General features: G+C 53.3%; 1 long non-coding RNA gene across 7 annotated transcripts in view; it reads left to right on the forward strand.

Annotated features, from left to right (window-relative positions):
* The window catches only part of LOC105663649 (uncharacterized), a 107,315-nt gene that overhangs the window by 18,156 nt on the left and 69,646 nt on the right, over window positions 1-19,513 (forward strand). The gene's annotated exons all lie outside the window — the stretch shown is intronic.

Raw genomic sequence — 19,513 nt, forward strand, 5'->3', positions numbered from 1 at the left:
TTTTTTCTTCTTTCGTTTTCCGGCCTGGCGAACGGACACCTTACCGACAGCTCGGAAACGCGTTTATTCGCCGCGAACGTTCGATAATCTCCCGACGTCCGAGCGGCGCGAAAACTTTAAGTCCGGGCTTTTCTCGCTGTCCGAGCATCGCGACGCGAGCCTCGTAGCGCGATCGGTCGCGACTTAATTGGAAAGAGTGCGACGCCGCTACGAAATCCGTGCTTAACGAGCAAACTTACGGCCTTGCCAAGCAATTCGTATCAATTAACCGTTTCGGAGCGAAACGGGGGGGAAAAAAAAGCCGCTCCTCCTCTTCTTCTTCTTCTTTTCGGCGTAAGCCGAAACTGTGGAACAACGCGACCAATGGCATCCCGCTAACAGGCCACTCGTTATTTATGCATTTAAAACGACTGGCACGGTCGAACCCTTTCGTTCGTACCCCCACGGGGAGATCGCAAATAGCTACGGGAAGCCGAGCGCCACCCTTTCACGGTGCTCGCGAGGGGACGCGCAAAGCCCCGAGTCGACGACGTCGTTTTTAAACGTCACTTAACGCGTCGTTAAGACCCGCGTCGATGGCTAATTTATCTAGGATCGTTTCTCTCGCTTGCTGCTGGTCGTTCGTTCGTTCGTTCGTTCGTTCGTTCGCGGCAAACGCGGAAGCGATCGAGCGTACGTTCGCGAACAAAAGAGAGAAACGGAGAACCGAGAAGAAAAGGTCGATCCTTTGTTCGATCGACGGACGAACGTCGAAGCGTCGTGTCCAATTAATTCGACGAATCCCTGTTCGACCGGCTGATTTTAACGACAGCCGGATATCCACGCGAGTCGTATGGCTCCCGCGACAGCGGAATGTTGCTCGCCACGATTGACGCGCCCCTTTTGTCCCTTAAAAGTTAACACCGAACCGGACGCTATAATGCCAGGGAAAATTCAAAATTGACCGATACAAAATAAACCGGGCGTGATATGCCGGGAAATCGATCGGTCGGCAAATTAAACATTGTCAACCGATGCGCGTCGCCTGTCCCGCGAAAATCAACCTACAGCTGTCTGGCGAATTAAAATTTTAAATCGCGTAATTAACGTTCTTTAAAACCGCTGACCCGTGCAGCCGGATAAAACGTCGCTTTTAAAATATCCCACGAAAATCCTCTCTCGACGCCGCGTTTCCCACCATCGCGCATCGTCCTACGAACATTCGAACCTTTTTAACGACGCGCGAGTTTAACGCGTCCTCCTCCTCCTCCTCCTCCTCCTCCTCCTCGAGATCGTTAAGAAATGGAAAATATTTGGATCGTTGGGATAATTTGTAGGAAATTCGAAGCGCGCGATGGTCGTACGGGGAAGGGGGCTGGTGGTGGGAAAATCGTTGGCCGAAGCGTATACCGGTTGATCGATGCGCCTCGTCCGTGGATGCGTAGTTTGGTCGCGGTCGCGGTCGGTTGAGCGGTCGGTCGGGGTTGAACGCAGTCGCGGGCCTCCGCGGCGCTTGTCCGCGCCGGAAACGGTCCATCACGTGACCACGTGACCACGTGACGGTCTGGCCTTTGTTCCGCGCGATCATTAGTCTGTCAATATGCCCAAACGACGCTCGGCTCGTACGCCCGTTGCATCTATGTATACGTATCTACCTGCACAATGCGTCCATTGTCTTCCACGCGCGCGTATTATACACCCCCATTATGCACGTGGACGCGTGCGTGCTTGCCCGACTGCCTGTTCGCTCGAGCACTCGCCCGTCTGCCTCGCCTGTGCCGATCGCGGGGCCGACAGAGTTCGAATCGAAACGGGATCGAACGGTCGCGAGAGATCGAACTTTCGAGCGGGTTGCCCTGGTCGCAGCCCAGGTCTCGAACCGCGAGAAGAGAAGATACGCGAGACGAGTTGATCGGATAATCCGACGGTGTTAACGCGCCTCTGTTCGCCGTACACGGAGATCTTTCGATGATCCCGAAGGCACCCTCGCGCGTCGCTTTTCACCCCAACGCGAGAGGACGACGTGCCGCGCGGCAGGGAGAACAGGAGCGTCGCGCTAAATCCAGATATATGATGCGAGCAGCCACGACATGCAAATCTGGTCAAAGCCCGTTGCCATTACGTTTTCAAATCTTTAAAGTGTGTTTAGACAGCCGACGCTGGCCGTCCAGACACCAGAGGAGGGTTAGCGGCTAGAACGGAGCGGAACGAGTCCTCTCTCGTGCTCGGCGAACAGGAAGCGCGTCTGTTCGGACGATAACGGTGGTCGCGGAGAAGCGCGCCGGAGCTGGAAACTCGAGCGACGACGATCGTAAAGCGATCGAGCGGACGACCGCGACGTTCCTGGAATCGATGGACGGTTCTCGGAGGGGACCGGCATGGCAGAGCAAAGGGACGCGTGTCGTGGATCGAGCGATCCTTCGACGTGGACGATCGATGCGCTCGGAGACGAGTTTTTGTCGAATCGATTTCGTTCGACTATCGCGTCTCGTCGCGTCTCCTCGATTCGTGCGGTCCGGTACGCCGCGGACTGCGTGCGCGTTCCGAGCGAGAGCTACCGCGGAACATTCGCGTTTTATAGCGGGGCCAATTAACGCCGAGGAAAAAGTGACCGGTTCGAGGGTGGTCGACACCCACCGCAAGTCTCCCGTCGGCGACCAACCGCGAGCTCGTAGCGCCGGATCGACGACGTTAATACCGGGATGCGGCGCGCGACGAAATCGCCGGCACCGAATTCGACGGCTCCTTCGACGAGAGAAACAGAGAAGCAGAGAGAGAAGAAGACGGACCGGTCGCTCCTCGACTCTGATAAGCAGGGACCGCTTCGGTCTGTCCCGGCTCCTTTTTGCTCGTCCCGATCCCACGAGCGGACGCTTCGATCCCGTCGCTACTCACCGTCGAACGGGCTGCCAATCGAGGGACGATCGAGGACAAAGAGACGAAACTCGCTCGTTTCGCGGTATTTCGTTTCTTGCCGAGGTTCGTGCCGCTTTTGCCTGTCGCGAGCCCGTTATCGAACCTTCGCCGACCTCGTTCGCGCGCACCGATCGCCTTTTTTTTTCTCGATCCGTTTCGAATCCTCGACGAAATCCTGATCTAGTCGATAACGGTTCGACTCGACGACAAGACGACGATATTCAGCAGCCGTTGCGAATCGAGAGAAAACGTTACGGCAAAATTATAGAATTTACTCCGGGATCGAACGCGTTGAGAAACGGCGAAAAGGTATGTTAAAGGAGAAGAGAGAGATTATTTACGCGAGAAGGTGAATTCCTACGGGACCGATCGAGAGAGTCGGCCGCGGTCGATACACGCGTTTGTTCCTGTTGGTCAGCATGAAATAATAATAAATACGCTCGCGGCTGACCGAATGGTATTGCGCGGCTAAACTGATTCGTAAGCGTGGAAGCCGCGGAACAATGGGCGCGGACTCGATCGGGCGGCGTAGAAGGGCCGGAGGGTTGGTCGGGAGAAGCCGAGAACGACCGCCGACACAATGGGGACCAAGTTGGCGGTCTGACCTCCGACCTCCGGCGCACCGCATTCGCATTCGGATTCGTTCGATTGTGTGCTAATGTCTCGTTCGCTGTCCGCTACCGTGGCTTTGCGCCACGCCGTTCCGTTCCGTGCCGCTTCGCGACACCCTTCTTCTCCTTTCCGGATCCGCCGTCTTTCTCTCCGTTTGCTCGCGGATTCGTCGCGGTCGCGATCGCGTAGCCCCGCGATTTACGTAACAACGAACAACTGGAACGGAGTTACCGAGAACGACGAGTAAGACGGACACGAATACTTACCGCGCATCGTATCCCTACCGTGTTCGGAGAAACATGATTCATCGTCTCGACTTCTTATTACGAACGACCACGATCGAAAGACGACTCCTTACATTTTCCTTCTTTCCGAATTCTTTCCGAATTCTTTCCGAATTCTTTCCGAACGATCCAAATAATCGCGAGTGCTTACTCTGTTTATATTCGATAACAGAAGTTCGAGAACGTAATCTCCGGTGAAACGGTTAGGTTAGCGATTTACGATACAAGAAACGTATGCACCCACGCGCTTAAAGTTCGAAACTATCAGGCGTTTTTGGCCAACGCTCGTCGACGGGAGGATTCTGGATCGAGCGCGATACGAATACGGTACGGTCGTGTCTGAATCGGCCTTAAACCGGGTTTCCGGTGGCCTTGCACCCGAATTTCAAACTTTCCCCGTTAACCGGTGTGTCGAGCGTCGGTGGAGGCGGCGGTGGCGTGGACGGGAGGGAAGCAGAGGCGGCAGAGGGGCGAGGGTGGCAGGGGTGGAACACGAAGGTCAGTGTCTGCATAAAAGCACGCGAGCCTGGAGGCTACAGGCTGTCGGTTCGAGACTGCCGCCGAGGCGTTTGTTATGCGGGCTGCGCAGCTCGAGGCTACGTGCCCTGCCTGACGAGCCACGACTCAAATTCAACTCAAACTCCGCTTTCTGCATCTGCTGCTAGTAGTCCGCTTTCCCTCGTCGTCGTTGTCGTCGTCGTCGTCGTCGTCTTCTTCGTCGCCGACCGAGCCGTTCGTTGCTCGTCTTTAACTCGTGCCGACCATCGCGTCCTGCAGGACCTTTCTGTCGCTCGGCCGACGATCCTCGATTAATTCGGGACCGATTGCGTTACGAATTTCAATTGGACGTCCTCTCGTCACCGGTCCTTGAACACCGATCTCCGTGTTCGACCGCGATAACGCGCTTATAAAACGCTCGTGCGTCCGATTCGAGTCTTTGTTTTTTGCGCTCGCGATTCGACTAACGCGCTACCTTGGCGTCCATTTTGCCAAGGTAGCAAAGCGTCGAGATTTTCGTTCGAATCGAAACTGCGCACGGTGTTTCGTGCTTGCTCCGAATAAAGTTTACATAGAGAGGATACCAGCGATCGAGGCAAAATTAAACGGTAGCGAATCACGAAGATTTTTAACTGAACAGGTTGCGCATCTTTAGAATTTCGCTCGGATAAATATGATTATTACATGCCGTAATGGTCCGTGATTCGTGGGACACTAGGAAACGTGTAGACGGGGAAACGCGGAAACGAGAAAACGAGCGAGCCGATTACCTGCCCTCGCGATAATTAAACCGAAATAAAAATCCAATCGTGTCGCTGGCTCGTCGATCCTCGCCCTCGACGTTTTCCGCTGGCACGATCGACAACCCTCTCGAGCCTTCTCGCCCTCTCGCTTCGTACCGTTGCCAGCTCCTCCCTCCGCTACTCGTCGTGTTTTTCCTCCTATCCTCGTCGACGCGTCAGCCGTGTTTCGCGCGCTAATAACCGACGAATAATCGTTGCCGCTTATCCCCTCGTTTTTCGATAATTGCTTCGACGCCACGGAGAGATTGAACGGCTCTCCCGTGATTTCGATTCCACGCCCCTTTCGCTCATATTTTCTCTCTCGATCGTTCGAAAATTTACGCTCTCCAACCTATTTGCACTCTCCATATTTCCACGTTTATACTTTCTCGAATTTTCAAACTTACCGACTATTCGTTTGTCGGAGCCACTGTACTCGAAACGTTCGGTTATTTCGCCGGCTTATCGAATATCTCGAATAGCCAAGGTCGAACCGATAGGCCTGGTGTATCGCGTAGCAACGAAATGGCACGCGTTTCCCAGTCGACTTGTCCGCAACAGGGCCCTTAACCTCGGTTTCGCCGCGCGATAGCGGCAGGATCAGCTGACTAGCAAAACTGACCTAATTATTATGCATTTATTCGCGCGTATTCAAATGCGCCGGGCGGCGGTGGTCGTTGTCTCGTTTTCTCCCTCTCTCCTGGTTCGACTCTCGCTCTCGCTATCGCTGTCGCTCTCGCTCTCGTTGCCGCGCGCGTCCCTCTCGGTTTTCCTTCGCTCGTTCCTCTCACGAACGTTTAACTCGCGCGCTCACGCAACAACGCTGCGAATCGCTGCACCCTGCACAGACTTTGCCCGAAACGTTCGATCGTGCATTTCATCTTTTACACCGCGCCTACCAAACTCCCAACGTATCCTTCTAGATACGGTCCAGCATGCGACATCGTTACGGGTGTCTTACTTGGACTATCACCAAGTATTTCGGAAACGTTGAACGCGTAATACGTACACGTATACGTGTACGGACAATTGGACCGAATAGAATAGAATGATTCTGGTGGATCGGTGTGTGGAACCGTTTCCTTCGATCGAACTCGAACGCGAAGCGATCTTTAATCCCGATCGGTTCGCGGCGACGCAATAAACGTCGGAGTGCCGGTAAGAATCATTTATTATCGGGAACGAGCGGGATTTAGAACGATCGACTAATTGGACGGGAACTATGCGATCGAAGATTGCAAAATCGACCGGTGTCGACGAGTGCTCTCTCGCGCGTACCGTTCAACATTCAAGGACGGATTAACGAAAGCAAAAAACTAGCTGCAAACCAACGCAATCGGTACCGTTTTTTTCGCTTATTCTTCGTCTCGCTCTTTCAGCGAACTGATTTTTCACGCGAGTCCCATCCGCTTTTCCATCGCACCGACACGACACGACGCAACGATCTCCGTATTGCGTGCTACGTCATGTTGCCAGCTGATTTTTTCCCTGTATCGAGAGGTGCGAAAGTCCGTGACACGAGGCGCGAGAAACGGGCGCAAAGTGGGACACGTGGCGAGGAAACGACGTTAGCCTCGGCGAAACTTCCTCGACGTCTACTAAATCGGGCTGCGGGAAATTTATTCGAAAGTTGCCGGAATTCCGTCCGTAATCTGCGAACATCGGACGAGCCAGTCTGCTATCGGTATCGGCCAACCCTCCTCGCTCGGTGCTACCCGAATCGTAGCGGTTCCCTGCTCGAAACTAACGCGTACAAAAGTTTCGTTAAAATTCTTATTATTTTTCGACGTGGAAACATCGTTGTTTCAAACAGGAGATCAACAACCGAGTCGGGAATCAATTTTTTCGACAAAGATTCCAACAAATTATTATGAAATAAATATTTGCTGCACGATTACAGAGACAGATTTGCAGAAAGTGCAACCGATATCTAGCATTTTTTTTTTTTCTTTTGCCAGACGCATTAAAAATATTTGAAGATTACGGATGAAACATCTATTCGATTCCTAATAGTATTGCTGCTATATTTATAGATATGTCGTATTTCAGAGGCAGCATTCGCAACTTTTTAAAGACGATGACAGCGATGGTGGTTGGAATTATGTAAAGTATCGGTAAAGTAAAGATATAAAGTATAGGAAAAGGTAAAGGCAGCTCGATTCGAGGAAAATGGCGGATGTAGAGTGTAGAGGAATTAACGAGAAACGCGTGGCGCGTGGACGGGTCTAGTCGGTCTTTCGGTCGGTCGGTCGGTCGATGGTTCGCTTTCGCCGTTACCGAGCGTGTGCGAGTTCATCCTACGGGATACGCTGGTACACGCTCACCGACGCAGGCCGCCGCGTCGCAGCGCGGCGCACCGCATCGCCAACGTCGTCGAAGCTTGTGTACGGTGTACACACGTACACGCGTCGTCCACAGGGAGGATCGGGAGGGCGTCTCGGCGCCATGCTGATTTGCATGCGCCGCCATGACGGCCGCCACCGCTCGAGCGGGGGTTGCGCGACCAACGGGGCCGAGGGGCAGGTTGGGGGGCAGGTTGGGGGGCAGGTTGGCGGGCAGGGGAGCCAGGAGGGCCGGGAGGGTGAGCATCGATCGCTTTCTCCTGTCCGCCCGCTGCTTACCCCTCTTTACCCCCTGCCGTTCCCAACCCTCTCAACCTACCCTCTCTCCTTCTTTCGCCGCTCTCTCGCGCTTCGGGTCCGTTCTCTCTCGCGTTTCGATTTTTCCTTTCGTTTTTCTCCATTTTCCTCGGTTGTTTCGCCACGTTTTCCTTGCTTTTCCCGTCTTCCAGCGAGAGTCTTTGTCGCTCTTTCGACAAAAGATCGGACCTACCCGAGAACTCTGACGAGCTTCGTCGACGACTGAAAACAGAAAACAACACTCCCCTTCCAGTGGATACTTTCCGATCCTTGTTAACGGCGATACGATCTACCATTTACCAAAACTATCTATCTGAACTACCAGCAACGGTACTATTATCCTTGTCTCTTTTGCCTAATAGCTAATTAATGGAACGAGACTGACGAATTAATTACAAGCGTCGTTCGCGTCGGTATCCAAGTACGTTCATTTTTCTGTCCGCCCCCGTAAAACGATTCGAACAGTTTCATAAAAGAAACGCGCTAAAAGGCCACGCGTTTAATACGATAACGATGGTGAGCAGGTATCGCGAACGTTCTAGTTAACGCGTTTACTCCTACAGTGAATACAGTCGTACGTTGTCAGCCACATCCACGCGCTACGTTCGTAGTGATCGACCGCGAAGATCGATGGTAATCGTCGCCGCGAACTTAACGAGAATTTAACGCGGTTAAAGTAGATGGAAAGTTTAGACGCCGTGGCCAGTGACGAATAATTATGGCGTAACGTGCCACGGTGCAGACGGCGAAATAAAAATGTGGAAATTCAAAGTTTTCTCTTCGCCGCGTATTCGGAGTTACTCGGAGAATCAGGAGAAAATGCTGATGAATGGTTGACCGTTAAAAGCGGTGCAAATGGCTGGCTATTTATTAACGCAAGGGTTAATGGAATAAGAGAGGTTGCGACGGATCGATCGACGACATCGAACGCGAAAAGGAAAGACGAATTCGCGTGAATCGGCGAAGAAGAAGGATACGTATAACGATAGCGGTAGGAATGGAGCTGTCTATTTACTTATGCGGCCTTCCTGCGAGGAGGAGAGCGGAGGGGCGTAAGGGTTCGGTGGCTCTGTTTGTTTTCGTTGGACCACATAGCGTGATACGTTTGCGTAATGCGCCGCGTCCGTCGTCCTTTCCTCCGCAACAACCCCGTAGCGCCGAATCGTCCGTCCTTCCACCCCCGACACGGATTGCCGGGAGTGGTGGTCGCTAGGCTGGAATCTGCCAAGCGGTAATTCATCGCTCGCCTATTCTCGGTTACCTTTTTGCTCTCTGTTCTCGCGTTTTTCCTTCCCTCGCAAATCACGTTTTCTCCTTTTTGCGAATGCACCGTCGAAAAAAGGAGCAACTGGCCGATGGTTAAGCGAAACCAGCGTATCGATCCTGCGTCGAGTGAAAAGTTAGGAAGCTCCGAAATCTCGATTTCTTTCGTTTTCATGCTTTTCCCGCGAAACCTACCTATCGATTTATTCGCGGTAAACGTACGCCCCACGACCGCTTACCGAACGAAACAGAATGGAAATCGCGATCGTAGAGAAAATCGAATCGTTTCGAACATTGCACCTTTCCGATCCAACGCACGGTCCACGTGGACGTATCCGCAACGACAGTGAAATTTCGATTCGAGAGCAAGAAAGAAAAGACGGTTCTACATATAATCGCGGTTGCTAATAAGTTCCCGACGGTACACGGTAGGCCGTACTCGCGTAATAAGATAATTGACCGTTTGGTTCGACGGATAAAGGCGAATGGATAAAGTTGGCAAGCGATGCCGGCCGATGACAGCAATTTGCCTGCATTAGCACGCCTAGTAAAGTGCTCGCTTCCGGCCGAAGCGTAGCGTCCTGGGGAGTCGGCACGCGGCGCGTTCGCGATCCCCTGTTTGAAAAAACGATGGTTCCCGGTCGCGCGAACGCTCCATCGAATTTTTGTCCGAGACGAAACGTTTCTCGTAGCGGTTCTCGCTACCGGTGTTCGGCGAGAACGCGCGAAAAACGGACGTGCACGATACTCGGCAGGGAGCACAGGGTATAGAGCATAGAGGGACGGCGAAAAAAGGACGGCGAGGAGAAAGAGAAGACGAAGGAGGGGCGGGAGGGAAGAGATAAAGGGAGAGTACGGGTTGCGGAGTAGCACGAAGTACGGGGCGAACGACGTGGACCCCTTGGATGGTTGCCTCATGAAAGATGCATAAGACGACTCACCGGGGGCGCGATAAAGAGTCGACAACAGACAGACCGACAGTCACCCCTGTGCACCCCCTTAATACCCCGATGCAATACACTAGCACCCCCTGCCAGCGCAAAGGAATACCGGGATGCGGCAACCACCCACCGCACGAAGGCGAGGGTGGCTCCGGCTATCAATTAATTATAATCTAGATTGATGGATCCGATCCGCGTCCGTATCGGAGATTAGTCTCGCTTCTGTCGCGGACGTCGTTCCAGGGTTAGATGTCCGACAAGCCCGAAAACGAGTAGCTCTCTTCTCCCGGAAGATTCGGCGAGTCGCGCGGAGCTCGATCGAACGAAGAAAATAGGAAAGGAGCGATCGCGAGCGGAACAGAGCGGAAGAGCGAGTTTCCGAGGTCTGTGGGCTAATGGCATGCAAGCGAGCGGTGGCGATGGCGGCAGACTACCGCGTCCCGTCGCGGCCGGTCGATGGGAATTAGCATTTTTATGGGTCTATCCCGCTTACGCGCTTACGCGCTTAGGTGCCCCGTGCCACCTACATTCTTCGGCATTGTTCGCGTACGCCTGAAAACTTTCCTCGTCGTTTCGTTTTCTTCTTTTCTCTGCGACGTTGTTCGACGCAGAGAGAGAGAGAGACAGAGGGGGAGGGAAAAACGATCGTTAATAAATCGATCGTCCATACGGACTACCGCTTCGGACTCCGTTGAAAAAACTTGCACCGACTCGTTTGGCAAATCGGCCGATTGTCGACTAATTGGCGGTCGTGCCGTATGACTGACCTTTCTGCGCCGGCTGAAAAACGGCCGAGCCACGGCGTCGCGGAATTTCGATCGAGAGTCTGTTCGAAAGAAACAGACTTGGACGCGGCACGGTGAAATTCGTCGTGGTCGACGCGACGAGGGCTAGAGGAAAGAATCGAAGGTCGCGGAAAAGCGGAACACGCCTCGACCGAGCAAAGTCGCGCGCGGACCCGTAAAGAGCGAACACGACCTATGGGGTGTTTAGCGCGTATTACCGAGAAAAGGCGGCCATGGGGGTTGGCGGGCAGGGTCGAAGGGAACGAAGGAGAGGAGAAGGCTCGCGGACAGAGAGGGAGAGAACGCGTCGAAGGGCCGGAGGGTCTTGGACGGAGAAGCGAAAGCGCCTGCGCGTTTCCATGGCCACCGTGTCTATACGCCCCCTCTTCCGCGAAAAGGGGGGTATGTGTCCCATTCCAAAGCACTCGTTCCCCCTTTAGTCACTCCATCTCGTTCCGTCACCGAATCGTTCCTACTCCGCGCCCTGTTGCCCTCTTTCGGAGTCCTCTCGGCTTCCCTGCCCGACCTCCTCTTCCGCTCGCCCTAGTCTACGCGGAATCTCGTACGTGCCCGTCGACGACGATGCCGCGATCGAGATTAGAGATGACCGTGTCTCGCGCGCTTTTCTTCCTCTCCTCTTCCGCTTTCTCCGCTTCTTCTCCGCTTCTTCTCCGCTTCTTCTCCGTGTTCTTCGTACGATGCCGCGACAAACGGTTTCGATCCATCGTCGCGTCGTCGACTCGACCGAACCGTAGGGAGGCCGTATCCGGAAACTGGTGTGCAACGTTCGCGCGGAGCTTTTTCGGCCCGATTCCGTCCTCGTAAAAACGTCGCCGGGCCCGTTTCTGTTCGAACAAAACCACCTTGTCCGCCACGGTTTTTTCGACTTTACATTCAGGTCCATGTTTTGTTCGGGGACTCGACGACGAACGCGCGCCAGACGGAGACAGGTAGAAAAAGCGCCGGTTGCACCGACCATCGAAAGTCGAGAACGCACCGGATGGAACGACGCGACCGCCTACTTCGACCGCGGTACACGCTCCGTTACGCGCGCGTTCCCGTATCCACGCACAAATACAGCCGAAAACGCGCGCGCGCTGAATAGAAACCGCTCGCCTACGCGTCCTTTGCATGCGCGGCACGAGTGCCTTTAAATATATCGGCCGCGCGAGTGTGCCACGAGAAAAGCGAATTTCCCCACCTTTGTGAAAAAGTCTCGGCGAGAACGGACACTTTGGAAATAACGGAGCAGCCGAATTTTCGAAAAATCTAAAGTCCTAATCGGCCGAACGAGTAATACGGAGCGTCTCGACAGCGAGCTTATAATCGAATGCGAAGTCGCGTTTCGTTCCGGGAAGGCGAGAGATCGGGAACGCATCCGGGAAATCGGTCGGCCGGACGTCGGACGATTCGATGGAAATGAAGCGATGATTTATCGATCGTGAACGGGTGGAGAGGAATCGCTGCCGGTCGAAGCTGAAATACTCTGCGCGGATACCGAGCGTTTGCTTGACCGAGCGTCGCGGCCACAGCAAACGCTTAGAATTTCTGTTACGCAACAACCTGTTTTACGAGCCGCATTATCCCACGCGATTCGTGTCGCGCGTGGGTTACGGCATTGACTGCCCGCTGCATTTACGACGATGTAAGCGAGGGACCTCGCGACGATAAAACGGGCTTCGAGTTAAAGACGCTGCCTATCGATTATCCACAAATTACCGATCATTCGTCGGTTAACAAAATTGATAAGAAATTCCTTCGAAAATTAGATAATCGTTCGATGTCGAAAAACCACGACGCCGTCAAGACAGAATCGATAGCGATTAAACGAACAAACTGTTTTCGCCGTTCGATTCGATTCGTATCGAAAAATGAAATTAATTGCCGCGTTACGTGCTCGTCGAGCTTTACGGGAATATCGGATGTTCTCGCAATTAGCAGATGTACTGGCGAGCGGCGAACAATCGACGCGGGAACGCGGATGGAAGAGGAGTTCGAGACGGAGTTTATTTCTCCGTTAGCGAAACGTGGCAAAAGGGTTCGCTCGTCGAAATAAAAAAGGCTGTTTATGATTTTTCTATTGAAGCGTAACTAGGTGGCACGCGAGCTGGTACGGGTAATAAAGTCCTTTACGCGGCAACTAACCGCGCGCTCCGCTCCGTTCGGCTCGCTTCGAGGCGAGGCGAGGGTTCGAGCCGAGCACCGGCTGCGTTTACCGTTTACTATCGCCGGTTACAGCCGCTCGTACACATAAATCGCTTTACGATCTGTCGCTAAAAACGGATTTCATGCGAAAGTAGGTGGCTGATGGCGACCGCAACCATCGCATCGTTCCGATCCGCGCCGACCAATCGCGCTTTCTACCCCCTTCTCTGTCCTCGCTTCAAATTTATATCGCCTATACAATTTCGACCTATCGATCCTTAGCGACGTTCCGCGGATTATAAGTGAAATTTTCCGCCGGAAATTCGCCTTCCGAAACATACGTCGACGACAAAAAGTACGCTACCGATCGTAAAAACCCTTCCACTACCGACCAGAACAATTCGAATCTTCGAATTATTTTAAACGGTATACGCCGATTTTGCACACGCGGTGCGCGGTAATGAAAGCGTTACGGAGACCTCGGCCGATCGATATACGTAAATTTTCGATACTTTGAGACTGTCAAGATTTTACTGTCTAAAATCTAAATATCTAAATATCTAAATATCTAAATATCGTCGTCGACGAACAACTAAAATCTTGCCAGTTCACTTTTGCTCGCTAAAAGGGGGCAAAGTTCGCTAAAGAACTGTAGAGAGAAAGGTAAATTTCGAAGGTTCGGTAAGTAATTAAGAAAGATCTCGTTCAGCTAGTTTCCGTAAATATGTTCGCGTGGAAGGAACCGAGCCGAATTCGATCGAACGTCAATCTCGATCGGTGTAATTTCCGATCGTGGATAAGCTTTCGATCAGTGCGCGCGAAAGTTTGTGCTCCGTGCCGAAAAGCGATAACGAAGCCCAGACCGGTGTTCTACGGTAGGCGAACTTTCCGAAACTCTTAAGAAGCATCGCGGGGGTCGTCGATCGGTTTCGCGAGCAGGAAGCAGAGAATCGAGTCGGTGGAAAGACGGGAATCGCGAGCGAGGGGATGGGCGAAAGTAATCAGCCGGATAGATCGTCTTGTTTTCGTTCCGGGTTGCCCTCCGTCGCGTCGACGACGTTCGGCGTCTTCTTATTCTTTCGGAGAACGCGCAACGACAATCGATACCTGGGGTCGAGGGTTAGAGGAGAGGAAGGAGAGCAGAGACGGATGGAATCGAGGAGGGTGTCGGGCGGCACAACGGGCTCTGGTAACCAGGGAACGAAAGAGGGAGGGGGTGGCGCCTCATATTTTGCTCATTAGCGTCAGCATCGTCGTCAGCGTCGGGACGCCCTCGGTTCGCGTAGCCCGGCCAACGCTGGAGGAGACCTACCATCCATCATCTTGTCCTCCGTTTCGTTCGCGTCCAAACCTCCCGCCATCTTCTCTTTCGCTTCCACCCTTCTGCGACTACTCAACCGCTCGTTTACACTCTTCCAGGTTTTTTTTCCTTCGTGGCTGAGAATCGACGACGCTGGAAATCGCGAAATCGCGAAATCGCGAAATCGACGCCGAATCTACGCCGTTTTCGAGCAACAAGTCCTCCTTGGGAAAGAATAGCGAACGGAATTTGTTCGGAGTCCGAGCGAAAATGCGTACATACAAGTCCTCCTTTCGCTTTCGAAACCATTTCGAATTCGAAGAAGGGATACAAAGTGTCCCGAGCAAGATAAAACGCGCGATACGTTCTTTCGCTGCGATTCCTCCGGGACGATTACGCAAGGGTAAAAGTCTGTACGCGAACTCGCGTAGGCGTGCGCTCGAAGCGGATCTCGCGCAACGCGGTCTAGCCGACCGTGGACCAATTCCGAGAGAAAACCGATTATCGAATTTGAATGTACAATGAGCCATTGTGCGCGAGTAGCGGGCGTCGTAGAGATTCGTAGCGGTTAACGGGACGCGGGTTTCGATCGCCGAATCGATTCGTGCGAGCGTTCATGGTCTTCGCTTTTTCGTTAACGACCCCGTCACGCCTACCTCGAGAAAACGGCGAAGAAGACGCTTCTCGCTTTCCCCGGGTGAAACGTCGCGCTCTCGCCGGTTCCTTCTCCTCACAAATTACCGATCCTTCGCCGTCGTTAACTCGAGTCTTCTCCGCGGCGAAGCTTTTTGCGCGTCGCTCGCCGGCGAGCGGGGCTCGAGGATGGCTGGAAGACGCGGAAGGAAACAATTAATTCGGCAAATGATCTCGCCGCGGCGTAAACACGTCCCATCCGATCCGTGTTGATTCGCGAACAGGGGCCGTCGCGTCGTATCGGCTCGCCTAGAACAAGGGAGAAACTCGAACGTCTTCAGGGGTGGATATCAAAGGGGAAGACGAGGGATATCAATCCCCGGAAAAGCCACCGTCTCTCTCTCTCCTCTTACATCCGAACCGTTCGCAGTTCTCAACCGCGAAATCCTTGGCTGGAATTTATCGCCGTCGTAACCGAACGACTTCTTGCTACCGGCTCGTCGAATCTTTCCACGTATTTTTTTTCTTCGAGACGACGGATCCCCGCGACCGAGCGAGAACCCACCGGATCATCCGGCACGATTCGCGCACCCTTTCTAACCTCCCTAAGGGTTTCCAGTTTACGAGCGTATCCGTGTTTCAACGCGTCACGAAAGCGAGAAACCGAGAAACCGAGAAACAGAGAAGAGGAGAAAGCGAAAACGCTTTCGCGTTTAAGCGCTTTACGCGCGGTCAGATTCGTCTCGGCAATTTCGAAGGAACTCGATCGTTCCGAACGGCAGCTGTTGTACCCGGCAAACGTCGTTCGGATCGTCGGAGGTAACTTCGAATCGGTTTGCTCGTCCATGGAGATACCCTTCCTTGTCGCGATTACCGATTATCGAACAAACATCGATAACGCTCGCGAACGGTCTATACGGAAGTCCGTGAAATTCGACGGAAGACGATCTCGTTGAAATCGCTGGAGGTCGTCCGTCGGTTATCTTGGAGCGTCGACAAAAGCCGACGCGGGATATGAAGGAAATCGTGAAGCAGCCAGCCCGACCGACTCCTTTCCTCTTTCAACAACCACGGTGTGTGCCGTCTCTCCCTCGGTTTCTGTCGGCTTTCTCTCTCCTCGCGTCCCCATCTATCTATCTATCCGAGCACCGGCACCAGCTATCGCCCCGTCTTCGTTCCGTCTCTTTCTCTCGGAACGCGTTTCGCAGGGGTGCCTAAGGGGCGCGACGGGCAGGCGGGGGTGGTTCTTTCCCTCCTGTGACGGAGGAGTTGAGAGTGCCGTTGAATATGCATGAGAGCTCTGCCTCCTATCCACCGTCCTAAAAACATCCGAGCGACTACCGACCGATGTGATGCGACGCGACGCGACGCGACGCGACGCGATGCGATGGTCCGCGCCGTGCCTCGGCTCCCGTCGCTCGCCAATCAATGTCTCCGGCAGACTCGATTCGCGAACCTCTGCCCAACGTCTTCTCTACGGAAAAAAACCCGACAGACGCTTCGCAGAAATATGGCCTGCCTCCCTCGCCTCATAAATCGATCGATCTCCAAACTGTCTCGAACCGTTTCGTCGGGGCCTCCTCTCCTCTTCGGGTTCCCGTCGTTTGTCGTTTCGCGTGTCGCGTGCTCGGAACCATCGACTCGTAGCGCGCGATCATTTTTCGAACGAAAGCGTATCTATCGTTCGCGGTGCGATTCGACTCGAGGAGGATCTCGAGGAACGTTGGATATTCGACACGGGGCGGTCGATGTCGGTCGATGTCGGTCGATGTCGGTCGATGTCCACGCAATTACGCAAACGCGTGTACGCAGCAGGCTTAATGCATTCAAATGATATTCACTGGAGCGGTGACGCGAACGCTTTCGACAAATTAACGCCGCGTATCGAACGACTATCTGTCGTTGCCGTGTTCACGGACCGTGCACGAGGCTAGTGTCCCGAGCCGTCTTCTGGATCGAACGCGTAACTGGGAGGCGTGATTAGCTCCGGGACGATTCCCGATACGGGACCAACCTCTTGCCCTCGATTTTCGCGCTTTTTCATTATCTTCGAGTAAAAACCTCGTTCCGCGCGTCTTTAGGAACGCTAGGGATCGAAGGGCGAAGTTTACGATCGAAGTTTACGAAGTTTAGATCGGCTTTAAACGCTGAATTTTATTTAGTCGCGAGTGTTATTATTTTTAGTCCTACCTAAATACCTGGACGATTGCTACGTAATTCGTTCCAATCGACCGTAACCGCATTCGGATTCGTTACCTTAAGCACGCTATAGTCGACCGTTCTGAACGAAACACCTGTCCTCGCGCGTCATCGTTTCAACCAACGCTCCCTGCGCTCGTCGCTCTGATTTACAGCTCACATTCGCGATATTTACAGCCGTCTTACGTATTACGATCCGTGAGATACCGCGCGGTTCCACCGATTATCGCGATTCGCGAGTATCGCCACGTTTCCTCTTAGACAGAATTTCGTAAAACGAGGGCAATTTAACTTCGATCTTGTTCGTAAGCGATCGGCGTAAAGAACGCGCGAACGAAAGCGGAAATCGGTGGAGAAAGTATAGGGTCGAACCGGGAAAGGACAGGATCCGAAGGACTTTGACTATTTAACGAGAAGCTCTCGATCGTAAAACGTCCGAGAGGGAGAAGGTTCTATCGCCATCTCTCGGTGAGGTTAGGAGGCGCGGTAGCCATTTTGTTTCTGGAGGTGGCCAGAAGGTCGCCGTGGTGTCGCGGCACACCCGCGCATGTCCATTGGTCCCTCCTACGTTGTCCTGTCGGCGGCGGTTCTCTTCTCTTCGCTCTCGTCTCGACCGAGCGACGACACCGTTTCCTCTGCCGCGATTCCCTTCCCCGAACTTCCCTCTCTGAAGCAACCAGCAACCCCCACCTTCCCTTTCGCGTCCCTTTCCGTCGCTCGTCGAGGCCGCGACGACCTCTACCTCCTGCTTCCCTTCTTTCCGCCGCGACGAGACGCGGCGCGACGCGTCGTTTCACCTACGCCCGCGACACCGGCTTCTTCCACTTTCCGGTTGCTCCGCTACTCTCCTCCGCCTCCTCCGCCTCTTCCGGTTTCGCCGTCGTTGTTCACGATGTTATCGGTCCGTTTTACTCCCGATTTATCAGGCTTTATCAAGTGCACCGGTGACGAACGGTGTATCGTCGCCGGGCGTTCGGCGACGCGACGCTGACCGCAACCGATTCCCCGATTCGGTGGAATCGCGGTGCGCGCGAAACCTCGTAAATCAGCGCGGGTGGCTTATCGTCTCGCGAACGAACCTTCCATGCCGGCTTCCTCGTGCGCTAGCCAACGGTAACCCGTATCTTCCTGTACTTTTCGACTTCTTCCTCGGACGATCCTGTCGTCGCTGCCACGCTGTCGTAAATCAAGCTCCTCGTGAGAACGCCAGGTTCTGGCTCGGAACCGGAAACGGTCGAGCAATTGCCTCGGTTGGCCAACAATGGGATATTTTGCGGTCGTTGTTTCGAATGGGCCGCAAGTAGCCGAACGCGGTGAAATTTAGCGAATGTCGCCAGAGGAAATATGAAATTTTACGTTCGAAAATTTATGTCTTCGAACGGAACGAGGAAGGTATATTCGAATCCCCGGATTTTCAGCCGGCCAAACATTCGACTTACCGAATTTCAATGTTCCAACGTTCGATGTCTGGATATTCGCTCGACGATCGATCGAAACTACTGTACCGAACTCGGCGATCGAAGGCACAATTTTCCATCTTTTCGCCGTCGTATCCAGGATATTTCGTTCGAAAGAATATCCGATTGTTGCCGTTAGGGTATTGGCTTCGGTGTTTTAGGCGGGTTTACGAATTTCGATCGAGCCGGAGCTTGTTCGTTTAACGGGTAGAGCTTTAACGGTACGTTCGCGGAGAAGAGCAGCAACGTTTCGAGAACTGGAAATATGTAGTTGCGCCGCGAGCTCTGCCAATCTCTATTCAACTCGTGGCGCGTTGCTGTCATAAATTAGAGAGTCGGGTCACGCGCGACGAACTGGTGTATGGAGCGCAGATATTTACAAGTATTTACAAACCGCGATATCTTTTGATATTGCTGCTAGCCGGACTCGTTGGACGACGATAATTTAATATTTCGTCGAATCGATCCGCCACCGCCACGATTCGTTTCGCGTTGCTTCCAACCGCGATACTCGACCGAGCGAATCGGTCGAGGCGTGTCCTGGCTGCTTCGCGATCCTTTCCTGCCACAGAAACTTCTCTTTCGCAAAATTCACGGATTAGCGTAACGTCTTTACGATAGATTCCATTATTTACTGGAGCAGTTACTCGTACGGTACGCGCTTTATCGTGAAATGGTTCGAAAGTTGAGCCGCGAATGTAAACGGTAACGAACCCGTGAAAGTATCGAGACACAACGTTATTTTGGTTCGAAAGTTAAGAACAAGGCTCGTTTAGATCGTTCAGATCGGTTGAAAGGTACGCGGCTAAAGAACGTAAGAAAACGGTAAAGCGCGTTAATCGTGGTGCGCGCAGTTACGATTATCCGGTCGTTCGTTCGTCCGTTACAGCGAGTAGAACAGGTACAGGTGTATACCCGGGAGTACTGTTCGAGCGACGATCGAGAATTTTCAAACGACCATTAAATTAATCCCGTCGCTGGAAGAAGGAAACGAGGGGAGACGAGCATAGGGTCGGTCTGGTTCGCGTGGAACGAACGATCGCGATCGGTGGGAATAAAACGCGGTTGAAGCGAGCATCG

This window comes from Megachile rotundata, chromosome 2 (assembly GCF_050947335.1).
Source record: "Megachile rotundata isolate GNS110a chromosome 2, iyMegRotu1, whole genome shotgun sequence".
In the NCBI taxonomy this organism is placed as follows: Eukaryota; Metazoa; Arthropoda; class Insecta; order Hymenoptera; family Megachilidae; genus Megachile; species Megachile rotundata.